General features: G+C 43.2%; 1 pseudogene; it reads left to right on the top strand.

Annotated features, from left to right (window-relative positions):
- Window positions 1-2,585: 2,585 nt before the first annotated feature.
- LOC107519121 lies at window positions 2,586-2,954 on the top strand (annotated as a pseudogene).
- The last annotated feature ends 4,707 nt before the right edge of the window (window positions 2,955-7,661 follow it).

Here is a 7,661-nt window from a genome sequence, read left to right as displayed (position 1 = left end):
TGTGCCCAGGCTTGTGCTTATTACAAAGAGGATATAAAAGAATGAGAAGGCATGGTCATGATTCACAGGGGGCCTAAGATCTAGGGACCCAAGTTCTTTATTTTCCTTTAAACTCGACTCAAACTCATTTCTACCAGCAATATTTCCTTGATTGACACCAAATATAAAACTCATTTCTACCAGCAATATTTCCTTGATTGACACCAAATATCTAGCACCAGTAAACTAATTACATGTGTGAAGATCTGAGCTCTTTGGTTGGTTATTGTGCACAATTCAACTTATCGTTTAATTCTATCTCCTTGCTTATATTTGAGGTTTCCCCCTAAATCAAGAGCATGTCTCTTCAACCAGACTGAAAGTTTTCCAGAGGAAGATCATGTCTTCCCCACCATACTGGAGGCTCCATGTAAACAGGAGCCATGACTCCCTTATATCACATTTGAGTTAGAGTAAAAATAACATAATGCTCCTCCACCAGCTTAATAAATTCTCAAAGTCAATTTCATGTCTCTACCATTGCACTGAGGATTTTATAAAAGTAGAATCCACATCTCCCCTTAGAATGAGGAAGTCCCCAAAGCCAAAGACTGGGCTTTCATCCCTAAACTGGGCGTTGTCTCCTTGAAAGTCAAAGGTCTAGGGCTCTCTCCTCTCTTTTTATTCCTTCAATCCCAGCCTGGAACTCTGGCCAAAAGAAGGGACATTTTTTTCTAAGGCAGATAAGGCAGAAAAGAAAAGATTCAGGAGGAAGAGAAGGAACTCAAGCCTCTCTTTAACATGTCCAGACACTCTCTTGCTTCATACGGGGCCATCTCCTAAAAGCTGCCATCCTTCTGCCGGTGCGGGCCCCTCCTAGATCCTCCCAGCAACTCAAGCAGTAAGTGAAGATGTCAGCACCTTGGACAACGCCCAACCCATTAGAGGACTCTGGAGCCAGCGGAAGCCAAGCTCTCCAAATCCGTTAGCCTCCGAGTGATGGATTTCCTCGTTTCTCAATTTGATTAAAGACCAGTAGATAACCAGAGCGCCTTGTTCCGTTCTCTTCTCTCTTCCTGATGAACATAATTAACTCCGTCAGGCTGGGAATACTTGTTCTTAAATACTGCCTGCCCAGCCCCCACCCAAGCACGAGTCAGTAATACACAGCTAGAACACTGAGAAGACTCACACATTTTTTCCTGGGGAATGGGGGTAGGAGAGGAAATTCCCTCCGAGGAAAATAGAGGCTGCGAATGGAATTTGAAAGGTGGTAGTTGGGTAAAGAAAACCCTGAATCGAAAGTCATAAAACTTGTTTAGTTCTGGCTTTGCCACTAATCTAGATATGATCTGGAGCGAGTCACATGTCCTTTATGAGTCAATTTTTCCATTTGTAAGATGAGGATGTTGAATTAGACAATCTCAAATGCTATTTTCAGTACTAAGATTCTATGGCAGGCAGGGAAACCTTTAAAACCGAGAGGGAAAGAGACTTGACCGAGGTCACGTAGCAAGCCTCTGGCAAAGCTGGGTTTGAATTCAATGGTTTCTGGTTTCTAATTTAATGCTATTTCACTTGCACAGAACTTCCCCCTTCATCCACATTACAGAGTTTGTTGCCAAGGTATGAGGCTGAAGAAGTTGAAGACAGGTGGAATTGAATTCACTGGTGCCAATAAAAGAAAACAAAATTTAAGATATGTGGAAATGCTGATCTCTCTACAGAAAGCAGAAGGAGTAGTAGAAAGAATTAAAATTGTGGGAACAGACCACTTGATAGAGACAGAAACACAATCTCAAACTCAGAGAAGCCCAGAAAGATTTTTTGACTTGTGCAAGGTCATCTAGTAAAATCCTCTTAAAGAGAAAGTGTGAACTCTTATTCCAATCAAGGGTGCTTCTGTCAGATAAGAGAAGGGAAAATATTGATCAACGAGTATACATTAGGTTATTAAAGTGTGCACAGCTCTGTTCTATGCATTTTTGCAGGGATATAAAGAATGATACAAGAATTATGTTCTCTATATCTTTGATGTGCTGCTACTTCTACTTGGAATTACTTCCAATGCATCTATGCATGTCCAAGTACTGCTGTTCCATTAAGACTGAACCAAAAGTCTCCCCTGGAGGAAAGGCATCCATAACCTTATCCAAATGCTATTTCTCCCTCCTCTAAATCCCTAAAGCATTTTGTTTCTGTTTTCTAGTACTTAGCATCATCTGACTTATCAGCTTCTATTCCTTCCCCAAAGAAGAGAGAATGGGGGTGAGGGGGATAGAAAAAGAGAAATGTTTGTATTTTACTCAGCTTGTAATCACTCAGAATTCTCAACATAAGATTTGAAATGTAATAGAATATCAGTAAGTATTAGGTAAATGGAAGGATGGATGGATGGATGGATGGATGGATGGATGGATGGATGAATGATGAATGTAGATGTATGGATGACAGAGAATAGATGAAGGGATGGATATGTGCATTGGTGAATGGGGTTATGGGTTTATGATGGGTGAATGGATGGATGGACAGATAAGTACATGAACAGATAGGTGGATAGAAAATGGATAAATGGGGGCAGTCTATTTGACCTCTGACCTTGCAAGTACTTCCTTTTCCACTTCCAGGGATGGTGTTGGGCATTCAGAATGGTCCAGTATTTGACATACCAGCAGAGGCTGTCCTACATTACAGCCTCTATCAAAAATAGGCTGTCTCAAACCCCTGGAGATAGAATTGTTTACCTTTATACCAAGAAGGTTAAGAAAGCACCCCAATTGGCATGTGGTATATGCAGGCTGACTTTGAGGAGTTTGTTTTGTGAGACCTAAAGTTCTAATGAGGTTGTGTAAGATGAAAAACATGTTAGCAGGGCCTATGGTGGATCCATGTGTGCTAAATGTGTTATTGAAGAGCAAAAAAATGTTATGAACATGTTGAAGGCACAAGTACAGAGTCAGAAAGCTATATTTTAAAAAATGAAGCTTTTTTTGACCAATGGAAAAGAAAATGGATAGATGAGTTGGTCAGTAGGTGGGTAAATGGAGAGGTGAATGAGTGCGTGAATGAATTTATGGACAGCTGAATGGTATGTAGGTAAGTAGTGGGGTTTGTGAATGGATGGATTAATATATAGTTAGTTGTGTGGGTGAATGAGTGGATGGATAATTGCCTAGTTTTATAGAAAGATAAATGTCAGGGTAGCTCAAAAGAAGAATTATAGGAAAGGAACATGGAGATGTTTCTAATATTACAAAGATCATTTTCATGGAGACCTTCCATTGCTAATGTCAGAAAAATGACTATGGGGGTTAGCTGACTCTGTATCTAAGCTGAGTCAAAAATGTAGGAAGGCCCCAAATATCTCAGGCAATTTCAGGCTGTATGTATCAATGGAGGTCTAATATCAAGATCAAAAATAGGTGATGGTCCTGCCCTGACCCAAGCTCCTCAGGCTGCCCTGGAGCCTGTGTGCTGCTCTATGCATCTGGGATGATAACATCTATGGCTTGTCCACAAAGGAGAGAGAGTGAGGAGTAATCTGTGAAGTCTACAAAATAAATTGGTAAAAGAATCAGGAGTGTTCAGTCAGGAGAAGAGCAAAGTCAGGGGTGATAATCATCATTTCTCAGTATCTTGCTAGCTTTCCAAGGGCAAAGCTGGGTCCCAGAGGAAGTCACAAGGCTGAAGTCTCAGCCCCTTGTGAGAAAGACCATAATACAAAGGAAGGACTATCTTAGGGGAGTGAGTTCCTCATCTCTAGGGGTACACAAGTAGGATCTTTACATCCTTTATCAGAAAAGCTGCAAAGTGGGGACATCTCTTCCCATCTCAACATTTAATCATCTGTTTATTTCTTCATTTCTCAAAAAATTAGGTTTAGCTGTGCCCTGTGCTCAAATCAGAATGCTGGGAATTTCTGTCCAGAACTGAGGGTTTGGGGAGATTTGAGAGACAAATAGGATCTTAAGGGACCCTCAACTTTCTATGTAGGAGAGGCTTGAGGAATGAAGAGGAGCTGAAAATATTCCTTTAGAGATCCAAATGACTGAGAAGGGGGAGAATCAGAGCCACTCAGAGCCAATCCATGACCTAGATTCCTTGTAATTAATGAGCCTACGTCACTGATGTGTTGGCTTCTGATCAAGGCTGTCTTCCCAACCCCGCCCAGCTCTCTGGTATGAGAAGATTAAATCAATTAGGAGGAGGAGGAGATCTGGCTGGCGCTGGTTGGGAACAGCGGATAATTCACTTATATAACAGGGGATTGAGGTTTAGACTTGGCCCTTGAGTAGTGGGGGTGGATCCCAGACCCAAGGCCCTTGGGGAGAGACACCAGGACTTGGGAATGAATGTGAAAGGGGAAAGGGAGTCCAGAGGAGGGGACAGCAGAGACCCCAGGCAGAGGTCTATCTTCCATCTTCTTACTAAGAACTAACCCCCTGTTCTCTGGGCTATGAGAGAACAAAATTTAAAAAATCACTTTTTTTTTCTAATGAGGGGGTTCAACCATCAGATCATTCAACAATGAAAATCTTACATCTCCTTAGTCTGGCATTTAAGGTCCTGCAACCTCTCTAGCCACATCTCCTGCCTCCAAGGGGTGAGAGTAAAGGTCCTGGTTTGTCCTTTGTGCCAGATCCTAAGCACTGAAGGTACAGAGAGAAACAGACCCAGTTCCTTTAGAAGTGTTACCTACTGGGGGGACACATACCCACAACACTCTGTGCCAAGTAGTATAACAGAAGCCTGCAGGGGCAGGGCCCAGAGGGCATACAATGAAGAAGCCTCCTAGGGCCAGTTCCTAAAGGCTTCCCAGAGGAGGTGCTACTTGTACTCACTGAGCCTTAAAGGAAGGATGGATTCGTCGAGTTCATTGAGCTGACCTGGTTGAGGGAGGGCCTTGAGTGGAAGGAACAGCACGTCCAAAGGCATGGCAATGTACAAAAAGCTTGGCATATATTCGGGGAATGAGTTGGTGTGGATGGAGCCTAGAGCGCAAGGTAGGAATGGGGATATGAAGCAGGAGACGTAGCCAGGTCCAGGTCTCACTTCTGATGGCATGCCAAGAAAGGCCTGAGGCAATGATACCAGAGTCTGATCAATCCAAGTTTCCTGAGCAAGGACAGTGGGCCAGGCCTTACACTGGAACTGGGAGTAGGTGGGAGTAAGGGAAACAGGCGAACCAGATTCTGCCCTGCCCTCCAGGAATTCTAGAAGGGCACATGAGTATTTCCCCATGCCAAGATGCATAGTTACTGCTTGGCTCTGGGTGGGATCCAGATCTGGCTGCTATCTCTGGAGTTCTACTTGTTGGCTGAGACTGCCCACAGCCCCTTGCCTAAAGACTGAGATACTCAGGCAAACAGTCTTGCTGGTCAAAAGTGAGCTGGTCTTGGGGCCTGTTCCTGCAACCTAACTGGCCTCCTGAAGACCAGATCTGTGGCAAGCAAGGTCCCCATAAGCAAAGTCAGATAGGCAAGAGATAGTAATGGGCTGAGCTGGTGTCCTGGGGATGGAGGCAAGGTATGGATTGAGAAACGTTTAGAAGGTATACTGGAAAAGTCTTGGGAGACATCCAGGTTTTTTATCTGGGGTGTTGCCATCCTCTGAGAAACACAAGAGAACGTAAGGGTGGGAGAGGAAGAAGATAAGTTGCAATGGTTTCAGACTGCTCAAGTCACAGGATTCATCAGGCGGAGGCCCAAGGAGACAGGAATTCAAGTGAACTGCGCACAAACTGCCTTCAGGAAATGGGCATGTGGCAATCCCTCTCTTGCCTGCTCTCTCTCTTCCTTCATTCTTTCCTTTAGGAGTTCTGAGTACCTCCTCTCTCCAGGCAGGCTCTGGGCTGAGCAGTGAGACACAGATCTAGGGTCATCTTGTTCTTTGTTTAAAGGCCAGAATTAAGCACAGCACTTCTAGTACATCGAGGACTTGTTTGCATGAAAACTTTGGCTTGGAATTGAAGTTAGTGTCTAAAATTTATTCTACTGTTGAAAAGATTTAGGAACTAAACTTTGTGGCCATAAGTTACAGAAACTGACTTACACTAAGCAAAACAGAAAAGAAGTATTGGCAGTTCCACAGGGGAGCTCAGAATGGATGAGAAACCTGGAGAACCGAATGAGTGGGCAACTGAATTCATAGCCAAGGTCATGCCATAGGCACAGCTGGTCCCAATGCCTTCACCAGCACGGCCTTCGAATATCTCCACCACACTGCACACTCCCATGTAGCACAGCTACATGACAAAGCACAAATGAATTATAAGAAATCTTCCTCCTAACAGCACTAATTGTCACATCAAAGTTCTGAGCCAGGTAAGTCAGGCCAAATTGCCAGGGTATGGCAGTAGGAGAGAACTGGCCCTCTCTGGGTTTGCAATGGAAACCGGGGTCCTAGTTTCCATAAGGACTCACCTACTGGGAGATTCGCTCAAAATACAAAGCAAGAAATTAGTCATAGGCAGCAAAACATGCGACAAAATGTCCACAACACCTTCACTGAAGGCTCACTATGTGCTAGGTGCATGATTAGGAGTTTTATGTAAACAAATCTGTAGCGCATCTCTCTAACTGGGTAGTGATTGATCCCATTTCATGGCTGAGGAAATTGAGATTTTAGTGGTGATATAACTTTTCCAAAGAAAGTGATGGAGCCAGGATTCGAATACAGGTGTTTTTTGTTGTAAATAAATTATGCTGTCTCCCAAATTGTAAACTCAGAGCACTTGTACTTATAGTTCTTAACTTTAAAAAAAAAAAAAAGTGTGAGGCACATGTCTTCACCCAACGGTTGATGGGATAATGGGATTCTGAGTAATTTTTTCCTGCTTCTTAATGTTTTTCTCTACTTTCCTTTTTTTTTTTTTAAAGGGGCATGTTTTACCTTAGTAATCATAAGAAAAAATAAAGTAAAAGTGTTTTAAAAATTATAGCAGTGTTAACAAAATTATGGAGAAAATATGCACAGAAAAAAGACTTGTAAAGAATTCGTCAAAAAAGTCTGGATCGTGGAATCATGGGTGTGTTTATTTTTCTTTCACCTTCCTATTTTTCAAATTTTCTATAGTGCACACACTGAAAACAAAAGTAAAATAAGTTGAATTTTAAAACCAACCATAGAAATGATATTAACAAGGAGATGGTACTGCCATGTCTTAGTCCTTCTAAATTCCTATAGTCATGTCCTAGTGTGGTTTGGAAAAAAGGTAGTTCTGGGTTTTCTGGGGGCAGCCTGGCAGTCCATCGCAGTATCTGCTGCCAGAGCTGGCATAGCTGGCATGGATCAGAGTCACCAGTTATCTCAGACTGAACATTCTGAGCCAGGGTGGGAACAACCCGGTGTACCCACCTCTTGTAACAATGTATATGTTACCAGGTCCTACTACACTGTGAGGATTCTGCTCTGGAAATTGGAATCCAGCTCTCTGCTGATTTTTTTCTCTTATTTCCCAGGCTTTGAGTTTACCTTCCCCTTTGTGAACAGAGCACGGCTGCTCAGTCATATAAGTTTTTAGGCCCCTCTGAGATGCCTTCTGCATCTCCTTGTCTAAGTTGCGAGCCTCTGGCCCTCTCTCCTCCTTGCACTCCTTGTTGGCATTGGCCAAGAGCCATGGGTAAACAGAGGATAGAGACTTGGTCCTGTCCTGGCCTGTCTGGAGGGGGAGAGAGTCCTCA

This window comes from Rousettus aegyptiacus, unplaced genomic scaffold (genome assembly GCF_014176215.1).
Source record: "Rousettus aegyptiacus isolate mRouAeg1 unplaced genomic scaffold, mRouAeg1.p scaffold_m13_p_5, whole genome shotgun sequence".
Classification (NCBI taxonomy): Eukaryota; Metazoa; Chordata; class Mammalia; order Chiroptera; family Pteropodidae; genus Rousettus; species Rousettus aegyptiacus.
Note: the sequence above shows the minus strand (reverse complement) of the source record. Positions and strands in the feature narration are given on the sequence as shown.